This window comes from Ruditapes philippinarum, unplaced genomic scaffold (assembly GCF_026571515.1).
Source record: "Ruditapes philippinarum isolate M1 unplaced genomic scaffold, ASM2657151v2 ctg9859_1_1_1_1, whole genome shotgun sequence".
NCBI classification, from domain to species: domain Eukaryota; kingdom Metazoa; phylum Mollusca; class Bivalvia; order Venerida; family Veneridae; genus Ruditapes; species Ruditapes philippinarum.
In genome coordinates this window covers 62,679-76,973 of record NW_026855033.1, presented here as the reverse complement: position 1 = coordinate 76,973, position 14,295 = coordinate 62,679, and the positions used below count along the sequence as shown (strand labels likewise).

The window sequence follows — 14,295 nt, the reverse complement described above, 5'->3', positions numbered from 1 at the left end:
TGGTCTGTAAGTGTTTTTGTCAGGAAAATTTGCGTAACAATCTTTTCCCGTATATTCAAAATTAGCGCTTAAACAAATAAAGTTAGAAATAATTTTTCACTTTCCATTAACGCTTTAAATATTAGTTAATATGTTTTGTTGTTTGTTGTTTTATTTTTTAGTTCTTTATATAATAATAATTAATAAATTGATATTAGTCAAAACCCCGTTTATAAAATAACGCTTATCAGGGGAAGTATTTGTTGCGGTCTATGATTTTGTTTGTTGTCTATGATTATCGTTCGTGCAAATGGTGGCGCTGTTTGGAAAATTTGAAAACAACACGATTGGCAATTTATTTGGATTTCGAAGGTATTACCGTTATGTTTTACTTTAGTTTACTGATTATTTTCTAAAATTTTCTATTATTTATTCTTAAAATTCTACTTTAATTTACTTTATGAAATAAATGAGAGATGAAAACACATGATTGAGTTGATTTGACACGTTTTCGCGACCTAATTGAATGATTTGGGTTCGGTAGGCCTAGTAAGCATGAAGAAGTTATTGAAGTCCTTGGCAATTTATGATTTTACAAATCTTGTCTTTCTTTAATTTATTTTTCATATTATTAAACATTTGTCTGTACCATATCCTAATTAGAATTTAATCAATTATAAAATTGAAACCTATAAAGAAGTTCGGCCCACATAATTTACGTCCCAATATATATAACTATGTTTATATTTTAGTGATGGTATAATACCACATAATTTACGTCCCAATATATATAACTATGTTTACATTTTAGTGATAGTATAATACAGTGTTAATTAGTTTGAAAAAAAATTATTATTAAGTTAAATAACAAATTTGAGTGTTAAACTTTAAAGTTTAATAGTCGTTAATTGATGGGGAATAATAAATCTATTTCTATTTTCTTATATATTATTTTATATTCTAGATCCTGGTCCTGGCTGAAATTTAAAGTATTGCAGCTGTAGCCTGTATACCATACATTCAACATGAAAAGGACTGTCAGGTTTGTTAAATTGAAATTTTTTCTTATTAATTTATATATTTGAATTTCTTTACAATACAAAGTATAAATTTTTCAACTACTGGATATTTATCTTGTCTTAAAATATATTATTTTCGGAATATTCCTGTAACATTATTAATATAAAATTTACATGTTTGTTGATTTCAGGATGCTGCATTAAATGGTCTTAGCTAGAGCCTAGAATGTTAATTTGCAAGGAACTGATGGGGAGCAGATTTTCTATCCAATCATAGGTGAGACTTTTAAATAGCTTCTTTTTAAAAAGATTTTGTTGTCTTATATACAGTATTTGCTGTCAATATGAAACTTAGCTAACTTAGCTATGTTTCAATTTCTATGCTGTTTTATGATGTAAATCTTAGAGAAAAGCATTTTAAGATAAAAACAAATCACTAAGTTGAGTAATTATATGTATAATTTGAGATTGACCAAGTCACTTTTAACTTCAAACTTCTTATTTTTATTTGCAGAAGCAGTAAGAGACAGCCAAAGAAGTACTCAAACACTTGACATACCCATAAAGATCTAGAAGAAAAGATTGGAACAGATTGTAGCTTAATTGTTAAAACTATTAAAGAGAATTTAAGCTGGACTTAAACTGTATTTGAAAATAAAATATCTGAAGTATTTAATATTGTCTTGATATTTTGTTAAACTTGGTTACTTTGCTTTATATCCAAAAATTAAAGTATGGTGGGTTTTCAACGTTGAAATGACATTGAAACTTCAACGTTGTGCCAACGTTGAAGCTGCAACGTTGTATCAACGTTGAAATTTCAACGTTGTTTCAACTTTCAAATCCAAATATAAATCCAACCTTATTTCAACGTTGAAATATGACCATAATTCAACGTTGAAACAACGTCGATGTGCCTGCTGGGTATAAGCTATGGTTCAGTTTATGCAATTCTGACTGATGTCTATGGGATGTCAAAGGTTTCCGCTAGATGGGTCCCCAGGCAGTTGACTGACGACCAGAAACGGACCAGACTTGATAAATTAAGATATCTTTGTCTCGCTACGAGGATGAACCTGATTTAATCTACCGGGTCTTAACTCAGGATGAAACGTGGGTCCATCACTTCGATCCAGAATCCAAAAAAACAGAGCATGCAGTGGAAGCACCCTGGCTCACCCCCTCCGAAGAAATTCAAGAGGGTGCCATCAGCAGGGAAGATCATGTCTTCATTTTTTATAGTCAGGAGATAATCATGATTGGCTATCTTGAACAAGGTAGTACCATAAACGGTACATACTATGCAGGCGAATTAAGACGTCTCCGTCAAGAAATCGCGCGTAAAAGGAGTGCAAACTGTCTCAACGCGTTCTACTCCTGCACGAAAATGTGCCAGCTCACACATCCCAAGTTACGATGGCTGCTGGAACTGATTGCGGCTTGGAAAATCTTCCCCATTCCCCATATTCGCCTCTGACTTCTGCCTGTTTCCGAAACCTAAAACCAGGCTTCGTGGTAGACGTTTTGGAAGCATTGAAGATGTCATGGAGGCGGTTAATGAGTTTTTAGGACCAAAATAGAGTGTTCTATTTTGCAGGTTAAACAAGTTGGAGCAAAGGTGGGCAAATGCATTGATATAGAGGGCGATTATATTGAAAAGTAAGACCATTAGTTGGGTTCCCTCACTTCCGGACGGAGATCGTGTCAAGAACTTTTTGGTCAATCCTCGTACGCCATTATTCTTAACGCATAAAATATGAATGATTGATTAGGTGGTAAAATATTTAGGCGATAAAAAGTATGCTTTTACTTACGAATTATCGACTATTCGCCAATATTGATGTAAACAGATAATGAAAAGAATTGCAAATTCGAGCTGTACCACAAAGTGTTAAGCAAACAAATGTGTTACATAATCAATTATAAATGTTTATTGTGAGCGTATTAGATGAGTGTATTAGATATGTTCAAAAGTTCGTGGAATTTTGCTGCCATTTTACTTGGATCATGGAAACAGAGGGTGTCTTTATTTCTAAAAGTGAGTTTTACTTTTATCGTATTTTTTATTTCCTTCACGAGCTTTGTGTACTTAAATAACCATGGCAACGCAAAATCGACGCACGCCGAAATGTTTTTAAATATGATCTAACGTTACATTAAATTGAACAGTCATTTCAAGATGAAATTGCGGGTAAATATCTATTAATGTTTAATTGACATATATCATAAAGTTGACCTCATTTGGACGTTAAATGGCTGAACAAACCGATTTTTAGCAGCATTTGTCATTAGCGTAAATTGCAAAAATATGACGCTCGTTTAAAAACGAGATTAAACCAACGAATCAGGAATACTTCTTCAGTTACATATGGGATGGTAAATTAATGAAGGGTAATAAATAGGATATCATTTTCATATCATAGGTTCAGCCGGCGCAAGCAATTAAAAGATGGCGAATACAAGATCACAAACTGGAAGTGGGGATGGAAGAAAGCTGCAAATCGTCACCGGAAGAAAGCTGCAAATTGTCAGGGTGACGTTAGTAACGTCATCAGCAAAAACGCTACGTGGGGATCGACAGTAACAACATTTTGCGAGCTGTCCGGCATGTTTAATTTATGTATCTCGTCTACACATTCAATTCTGATCAAACAATTTAATTTAGACAATATCTTATTTTATTCATCAGGATATATTTGTACTTCCAATAAATAATTGTAATAACGATACACAGTTTTATATTTGTGTAACATACATTTCCCTGACTTGTTTAATAATTATAAATGCTAGCCTGTTAGTAGATTTACCGCAGACAATAAATGTCAGTTGAAAATATATTTTTCTTAATATAAAATCATATAAATTAATATATTAATAATCATATTGCTTATAGATCGGATGATATTGTTTTAAAATTGATACTTTTAATAACAAATTATCTGCACTTGATAAGACTGTCCGTTAAGTGTCGAGTTTAATAAAATATCCCGATAGAGAGTGAAAAGCGACCGACTCTTGGAACTTTATGCGAAAAGGGTGTGAAGAGATAGCCGCCTTCTTTCTCAACAGAAATCCGTTTATTGTTACATAGTCTGGAGACATTGAACACTCGAGAGAGTACTTTTAGAAACAACAATGACGCTGGGGACATTTTTTTCCATTTATATAACGACGCCACGAACATCTTTGTGTTGTACTATGAGCGGCGGCGGGTCGCATACCCCTTGCTATTTGTAATTTTCACAAAATTGTTATTTGTAAACATATTGTATTGATGTTTACTATAATATATTATGGACATGCTCCAATATTTGTAAAATCTTGTTATCTGACCAGTAGAGCCACAGTCCACGAACATTTTGAACTGTAACGTGTACCGAGCGAATATATAACGAATATATTATAAATATTCCTTTGTGCAACCTGTCGTTTGATTAGATACAAATGATTATGAAATTATCATATACCATAAGTAATCAGCTTGAGTTAATACGTCGAAATACACTATATAATTCTCAAAAGTCACAATATAGTAAATATGTTTAAGATTTAACACTATGAAATAATTCAAAACAATAAGATATCAAGCTGCAAACCGATAATTTCCTATAGTCCAGCAACTACCTCACTATGAGCGAGGCTTCTATTTGATATAAATATAAGCTGCTGGTAGGGATTTATAACAAAGGTCCAACTATTTTTATTTATACAAGCTTATTCGTTTTAACTCTACCTCTGGTCTTTTAATACCTATATATTACCATTTCTCTGATAGCTAGGCTTTCAGAAAATATAGAAATCTATAAACACCTAGAGTCATTTGCAAATTCACAAACTTTAATATAAGCGTGTCACATATTTATATTTATTGATTGATTGATTGATTGATTGATTGATTGATTGATTGATTGATTGATTCATTCATTTATTTATTTATTCATAAACATTGTTTTATCAATGCGAAAAAACTTAACTGATAGATAATAGCTGTGGATAAATCAATTTAAAAAATATATATATAGTGTATCAGAAATTCTGATATATGGGACCGTGGTGGCAGAGATCTACGCCGAAGAATCAAGGGGAGACCACTGCGTGGAGATTGACGTATACCAATTTACCAAGCGTATATTCTTAAGTCCCGTAAACTAAAATATATTGTCGCAATATAAACAAATAACGTAATATAAAGTTATTGTCCAACAACATTGACCTGGCACTTCATTAACTTTCGTAAAGGTCATATGAATTAACACTGACCAGTATCTATCTTATATATCGATATTTGAGCTAACTTTTCTCGTTAGTGAGGTGTGGTGTATTGGTATAGATTTCGGACTACCGATCTGAAGGTCTATGGTTCGATACTTTTCAACACCACGTTATGATTGTTTTTTAAATTTACTTGCAAGAATTAATTTGAAATCGTTTTCTACACCTGGTTTTAGAAATGTTTTAAGTCATGTTTTTATACACAATTATTTTTTTAATTTTATTTTAACAATATCTTTCAACGGTTCTCTTTGTGGCATTGTGCAATCGTACATGCTTTAGCGCATACACGCTATAAAGACAGTTATTTAATAATACTTAACAGATGGTAAATCGAAAAGGTTTGCAATAGTTTTAATAGAATGGCAATTTTAAAATTAAAATAAAAAAGAGGAAAAAAGAAAAAAAAATCGCTAAAATAAGTATCGAACCAACCAGTTTACGTCAACATTCTTCAAGTGAAAAGCCTTTACTAACTGCGCTAAAAGGGAATTTTTAATTTACATGTCAACAATTGCATATTGACATTTATATCGATTTACAAGTATGTAGATCGTAACGTTTACGGAATATACCGACTACAGGGTCAAATGCAAGAGTGCCAGGTCAATGTTGTTGGACAATAATACTAAAATCATTTCAGTAAACGATAATCTCCATTCAAAACAGACTGAGTAAAAAATGTCTAAACGTAACAGAATAAACCTCGTATTTAGAGTTTGGGTAATAAAAACAGATAACAACGTTTTAGGTATGAGTAATATATTTTATTATATATACATGTATAGTGGAACAAGCGATAAAGGATTGAACGCTATAAGCCAATAACTTGCACAGAAACCAAACATACACTCAAAGAATTTCAAGATACAATTGAAACTATACAGTTAGGTTAAGGATATATCATAGCTCATTGGAAACAAACAAAATGATAACTGGCACGTTTTATCGAAACTGAAGTTGAATTACTGTTGTTATTATTATTATATATTTATTTTTATTGGTCTTATTATTATTATTATTATAATTATTATTATTACACATCTTAAAAATTAATTATAACAAAATAACTCTGAAATGAATATCAGTGAAAAAAATATAAATTTTGTTTAAAACATCCATTTTCAGGCCTTTTTAAACTTTAACTTAATAAAAAATCAGTTTACGCCAAAATATCGAAACGCAAATAATTTCACAAAAGTGCTTTACGTTCAAAAACTAATGCTACATGTACATACAATTACATCTAAAAATAATTACAACTGAAGGGAAAAATCTTGAAAATTGGTCAATAATATCCACCCACTTTTTCTAAGATGGTACTCATTAAAATGTGGTATATGAATGATTAATAAACATGAATTAATATAGTGATAAATAGTTGTTTTACTGAACATAAATTGAAACATTTTGCTCTGATTAAGTCAGAATCACATTTTTAAGAAAAGGGTAATATATGGCAGATCAATTCAACATACTGAACGAATGTAATGATTTTTTTGCTAGCAACATAATAAAAATATTATTCAACTATAATACAAATAATATGTAAAACAAATTGAAAAAAAATTAAGCTATATTGATCAATAGAAATTCTAACATTTTCGATGATAGAAGATTGCATACCGCTAAAGCCGGAACTAGTGGGTAAGATATGTTGCAATCATCATCATTTATTATTATTATAGTCATCGCTTGACTAAATCAAACCGATTCTGCAAATTTCACCATTTAACTTTTGCTTACAACTTTGTATTCATTTTGACAAAAATTCAACAACAAAAACAAAGATATGGAAACACAAAACGTTTGTATTTAAGTGCAAGGTGCCTAAAAAGTAAAAAGATAACAATTTGATAAAAGAAATTAAAATTGACTGTGAACATTCAAATTGACAGCGATGTTTCACCATGCTTTTTTGCGATGATACTAATTACATTTATCATTGCGGAATGATTAAAGAACGTAAATTGTTGAGGGATAATTATGACAAGTACGTTTTACTTAAAGTAAAATTGGAACAACAATATTACACCTCTTATTACATAACATTACAAAGAACAAATCAAATAATCACCAAACTAAATATTAAAGATAGATAGAGCATATATTAAGCTAACACACCGACAGAATACATTGACAATAACATAAAATATAAACAAAAATCTAAGCAAATATAAAGAAAAATGAAACATGTTAGACAATGCTATTATTATTATTATTCAAACATTAAGAACAATAATTATGTAAGTTACTACATTTACAGAAAAAAATATTCAGGACACAATAAAACATTGCTAACATTTAATTGTAAAGATTGCGAGTAAAGCTATCTCACTTACAGACTTAATCTTACCGAGTCTACAAGTTTCGCTTTAGTAATGGTTTCAAAAACTTAAAAGGCATGTACATTTCCACAGGCCTCAATTTCACAAAGATTTAACAATCAACATCAAAATTTAAATTTCAAAATTTCTCCATTGCTTACTCATATATTTAATATGCACTTTTAAAAAGATTTTTTTTTCTGTCTTAAAATATATTCGTGTTTAAAATACAAATATTGATTTTGGTCGTAAAAGAAATCCTTACCTTTATTTAGTTTATGATACAAGGTGTATTACCATTCCATGACTTTAACTTGAAATGAGTTTGTTTTCTTGCTAATCTTTACTCTGTTGTCCTATTTATAGAGAGCTGCGTGAAAAATATTGTATAAACTCTTCCTTCCCTACTGTGAATAAATTTTATTTTCTTTTGTCAAGTACAATACGGGAAAAATAAGAAACGTTTCAAAATTTAGTTCATGTGCTATGAAATTAAGAGCAGAAATGATTGCAAATATGGCTACTCCTTAAAAGCATACATAGAGTCATCTGTTTAATTACTTTCAATTATATAAATATAAATATTGTTAAATTAATCGTTCGATGTTTATATGTTTTATGTGTTACATTTATATTGTATATATTTCTGTAAATTGCCAAAGCTAGTTTTCATGCCGATTTAGCCAAATAAATTGTAACTGTAAACTGTAACTGCTTATCTTTAGCTTTAATATATAAACAAACAAAAAGCAGTATCACGTGATCCTGATCCTGATCTTGATCATTTCTTTGTGAACAAGGAGTATGAAGCTTAGTAAAAAAAAAAAGTATAATTCTAATACTTTCAGCCTAATACAACTAATTTACAAAAATTAGGCTGAAAGTAACATTACACTTATACGTTCAAAATGTTGTTACTTTTGAAGCAGAATACCGCTCAAACCGGTACTATGAGTTAGAGGGATGTCGCAGGTTCTGTTAACACTCAGAAACCGACCAAAGCAAAGCATTTCTGCTACTTTTCAGCTTGAAATTTTGCTTTTATTGTGATCAATTAAACAGCCATTTTCAGATCTTTTTAACTCTAACTCTAAAATATCAGTTTACGCCAAAATATCGAAACGCAGGTAATTTCATTAAAGTGCTTTACGTTCAAAAACTAATGTTACATTTACATCTAAAATAATTATGACTAAAGTGAAAAATCTTGAAAATTGGTCAATAATATCCACTCACTTTTTCTAAGATGGTACTCATTAAAATTTGGTATATGAATGATTAAAACAGCTGTATTAATAAAGTGATAAATAGTTGTTTGACTGAACATAAATTGAAACATTTTGCTCTTAGTCAGGACAAAACATAGAATAGATTATATCAATCATATTTTTAAGACAAGGGTGCCATAGTCACAAAATACGCCCGTTTACGAAAGCTTTAGATGGAGATGGGGGCATTATGGATAAGTGTTATCTAGCAAGCAAGTTTTTATTCTTTGCACTGTGTTGTTAAATGAACCTTAAAACAAATCAGTAGGGAAGATATGCACAGGATGTGTGACCTTGACCTTGGTCGCAGGGACCTGAGTTTTATGCACGGCACTCGGCCTCACAATGATGAACATTTGTGCCAAATTATATTGAAATCCCTCTATGCATGTAGAAGTTTTGCTCCAGACAAGCGTTTTTATATGAGCTCTAACTGTGACCTTCACCTTTGACCTAGAGACTTGGTTCATGTGCAGGGCACTACGTCTCATGGTGGTGAACAATTCTATAAAGTAACATTAAAATTCCTCCATGCATGTAGAAAATATGCTCCGGACAACATCTGGATATTTAATCATCTCCAGTGACCTTGACCTTGCAAATATTAACCTAAATTAAATGTGTCACACCTGTAGTCATGATAGTTAACATTTGTGCTACAATCCATCAATAAATGATGACTAAATGGTCCCTATACACATCTTCAAATTTTTATCTGAACTTTGACCTCTATGTGTAACCTTGACTTTGGTCGCAGGGATCTGAATTTTTGCGTGCGACACTCAGCCTCACAATGGTGAACATTTGTGCCAAGTTATATTGAAATCCCCCTATGAATGTAGAAGTTTTGCTCCGGACAAGCGTTTTTCAATGAGCTCTAAGTGTGACCTTGACCTTTGACCTGGAGACCTGGATCATGCATGGAGCAATACATATCATGGTGGTGAACATTTCCATAAAGTATTATAAAAATTCTTCCATACATGTAGGAGATATGCTCCAGACAAAATCTGGATATTTCACCATCTTTAGTGACCTTGACCTTGCATATATTGACCTAAAGTACATGTGTCACAGCCGTAGTCATGATAATGACCATTTGTGTTACAATCCCTCAATAAATGATGATTAAATCGTCCCTATACACATCTTCATATTTTTATCTAAACTTTGACCTCTATGTGTGACCTTGACCTTGGCTGCAGGGACCTGAATTTTGTGCTCGACACTCCGCCTCACAATGGTGAACATTTGTGCCAAGTTATATTGAAATCCCTCTATGCATGTGGAAGTTTTGCTCCGGACAAGCGTTTTTCAATGAGCTATAAGTGTGACCTTGACCTTTGACCTAGAGACCTAGTTCATGTGCGGGACATGGCTTCTCATAATGGTGAACATTTCTATGAAATTTCATTAAAATCCCTCCATGCGTGTAGGAGATATGCTCCGGACAAAATCTGGATATTTCATCATCTTTAGTGACCTTGACCTTGTATATATTGACCTAAATTATATGTATCACAGCCATAGTCTTGATAAGACCATTTGTGTGTTACAATCCCTCAATAAATGATGACTAAATGGTCCATATACACATCTTCATATTTTTATCTGAACTTTGACCTCTATGTGTGACCTTGACCTGAATCTTGCGCGCGACACTCCGCCTCACAATGGTGAACATTTGTGCGTAGTAATATTGAAATCCCTCTATACATGTGGAAGTTTTGCTCCGGACAAGCATTTTTCAATGAGCTCTAAGTGTGACCTTGACCTTTGACCTAGAGACCTGGTTCATGTGTACTACACTGCTCCTCATAGTGGTGAACATTTCTATGAAGTTTCATTAAAATCCCTCCATACATGTAGGAGATATGCTCCGGACAAAATTGGACGCCGCCCGCCCGTCCGACCGCCCGCCCGCCAGGGGCGTTCCCATAATACGTCCCGTTTTTCAAACGGGCGTATAAAAAGGGTAATAGATAGCAGATCAATTTAACATACTGAACGAATGTCATGATTTTTTTTGCTAGCAAACATAATAAAAATATTATTCAAATATAATACAAAAAATAATATGTAAAACAAATTGAAAAAAATTAAGCTATATTGATCAATAGAAAATAAATTTTTTTTCCCTAACATTTTCGAAGAGAGAAGATTGGATACCGCTAAAGCCGGAACTAGTGGGTAAGATATTTTGCAATCATCATCATTTATTATTATTATAGTCATCGCTTGACTAAATCAAACCGATTCTGCAAATTTCACTATTTAACTTTTGTTTACAACTTTGTATACATTTTGACAAAAATTCAACAACAAAGACAAAATTATGGAAACACAAAACGTTTGTATTTAAGTGCAAGGTGCCTAAAAAGTAAAAAGATAACAATTTGATAAAAGAAATTAAAATTGACTGTGAACATTCAAATTGACAGCGATGTTTCACCATGCTTTTTTTGCGATTTGATACTTAAGATATATCGGTTATCAATCTATGTGTTGTGTGTTGTATGAGATATTATAGCGTAACAAGTAAATTTCGTATTCGAGTGTGCCAATAATTATTTAAGTGACTATGAGGATGTGTATTTATAACTTAAATGAGTAGGAATATGTTGGACCAACAATATTACACCTCTCATAATAATCACCAAACTAAATATTGAAGATAGATTGAGCATATATTAAGCTAACACACATACAGAATTCATTGACAATAACATAAAATATAATATAAGATAATTGAAACATTTTTAGCAATGCTAGTTTAACCATTATTTAAAAATTAAGGGAAATAATAAATGTAAGCTACTTCATTAGCAGAAATTATATTGACATCATAATTAAACATTGCAAACATGTTACTGTAAAGTGTGGAATATGCGTTAGCCGGTAGACGCGCGAGTGATGCTATCTTACTTACATACTTAATAATTCCTTCATTATATCCCAAACATTTGAACTTATTCAATTCAAATTTAGGGTATAGATATGTCAAAGAAATACGCTGGTCAGGTTTGAATTAAGTCATGATTTGATAATTTCTGGCAGGGTTATGCCCCTTTCACTTTGAAAAAAAGAAGAAAGTTTTACTTTCCGTCCATATCTCCCCAACGGTTGTACACATTCAACTCATATTGGACATATAGATGCATCTTAGGAATAAGCAGGCCAAGTTTGAATGTGGTCATGGTTCATTGATTTTGAACTTTAGGAAAAAATTGAAATTTTCAGTTTCCGCATTCCACATGTGGAAATGTATGAAGTCATTTTCTCGGCTACAGATATGCAATATGCAAAAGGTAAACATAGATAAAATAGTTTCATGGCCTTGAACTTTGTATAAAAATGGTTTGTGTTAACATTGAATAGTTTAAGGGCTTTCAACTTAGAATGAAAAAATAGTTTGTGCAAACAAATTTGAAACTAAATATTACTACAACATTTGACATTTTGGCTGCATGTTGGCTGCACATCCGTGTTGTGACGATACATTTCTAGTTCATTGTCAATATTAACTTAATATATATCTCAAAACATTCACTATTAATATGATAATTGACCAACAGTTGCTATTGAAAAAACTTAACGATAGACCATTAATCTGCCTAAAATATTAAAAAAAGACTGCCCAACCCTTTTTATAAAGTTAAAGTTACAGGAACATTTCGATGGTAATGCATATGCATGTTATTGGCCCACGAGAGTAATGTATTGTTCATGCGGGGTTTGATATATTTTCAGTTCCTAAGAGCTTTTCCAGACTTTGATATTTATTATAAACCTAAATATAGATAAACTTCGAAGTAGAACATTTCCCTGTTTTAGAGTATATTTGTATGTTTTACTTGTTTTTCTTTTTTGAATTTGTCCCTGAAGGAGATGTTATCGTGTGCATATTTTGGCAGTTATATTAACAAGATCAGATTTAGCATATTTAAAATAGGGGTATTAAAATTAAATGAATTGTGAAAACTCAACAAATTTATTAACAATTTATCTTAATTAATGCAAACAGTTTTACAGGACTGTCCGTAGGGTTAATTCGACAAATTGTACTTCGAGTTGATATATTGTGCTATTTTATGTATAGCAATATCTCCCTTCTAAGAAGTAGAAAAATTCTGAACATGATGAAGTTGAAATCGTGAATTAATGAAGTTGAAATCTTGAATTCATGATGCTGAAATCGTGAATTCATGAAGTTGAAATCGTGAATTCACGACGTTGAATTCGTGAAGTTGAAATCGTGAACTCGTGAAATCGATATCGGGAATTCATGAAGCTGAAGTTGGGAATTCACGAAGTTGAATTCGTGAAATTGAAATCGGGAATTCATGAAATTGAAATCGTGAATTCGTGAAGTTGAATTCGGGTATTTATGAATCTGAATTCGTGAAATCGTGAATTCTGCATGTTGAAAACGGGAATTCACGAAGCTAAAATTGTGAATTCATAAAGATGAAATCGGAAAGTCATGAAGTTGAAATGCCCCTTCCGGTCTTTCTAACTATATTCAGTTCTTACCTGTATATTTACTGGAAGTTAAAAGTGTTCTAAGACGGACTTCATCCGAAATACTAGATCTTTTAGTTCTATACGGAACATTTTTTTAAATTTAGTAGAATGTTTCAATTAGATAGACTTCCAACAATGTCTGTCTTGTGACTTAGGTAAAGGTAGATAGAGCCTATAATTATAAAGCTAACACATCGACAGAATACATTGACAAAAACATAAAATATAAACAAAAATCTAAGCAAATATCTAGCAATGCTTACATAACTATTATTAAAAAAGATTAAGGGAAATAAGTATGTAAGCTACTACATTAACAGAAAAAATATTGGCAACATAATAAAACATTGCAAATATTCAATTGTACAGAGTAGTATAAAGTGGTACTTCTAAGAGGTACTTCTAAGTAGTAGAACAAGATTCTGAACAAGATGAAGTTAAAATCGTGAATTAGTGAAGATGAAATCGTGAATTCACGACGTTGAATTTGTGAAGTTGAAATTGTGAATTCGTGAAGTTGAAATCGTGAATTCACGAAAGTGAATTCGTGAAGTTGAAAACGTGAACTCGTGAAGTTGAAATCGGGTATCCATGAAGCTGAAATCGTGAATTCCACATGTTGAAAACGGGAATTCACGAAGTTAAAATTCTGAATTTATGAAGATGAAACCGGGAAATACTAGATCTATTAGTTCTATACGGAAAATTTCTTAAGTTAAGTAGAATGTTTCAATTAAACAGACTACATATATTGAGATTCCAACAAAGTCTGTCTTATGACTAACAGTGAATTTATATAAATGATAAAAATGGGCTACATATGTTTAGAGACATTCTTTATAAGGTTTGAAAAGTTTTAATAATAAAATAAAAAAGTTCCCCCCTTAATAAATATCGTGGGGAAAA

The 14,295-nt window shown here is 31.6% G+C and overlaps 2 long non-coding RNA genes across 2 annotated transcripts; one reads left to right on the top strand and one right to left on the bottom strand.

Moving 5' to 3' along the window:
* Positions 1–226: 226 nt before the first annotated feature.
* On the top strand, positions 227–3,083 carry LOC132741901 (uncharacterized). The gene is made up of 4 exons (XR_009627360.1): positions 227–351; positions 944–1,021; positions 1,190–1,275; positions 1,513–3,083. It is a non-coding gene; the product is annotated as an uncharacterized LOC132741901 (long non-coding RNA).
* Positions 3,084–6,022: 2,939 nt separating this feature from the next.
* On the bottom strand, positions 6,023–14,245 carry LOC132741903 (uncharacterized). The gene is made up of 2 exons (XR_009627362.1): positions 11,507–14,245; positions 6,023–7,305 (listed from the first exon to the last, which is right to left on the bottom strand). It is a non-coding gene; the product is annotated as an uncharacterized LOC132741903 (long non-coding RNA).
* Between the last annotated feature and the right edge of the window lie 50 nt (positions 14,246–14,295).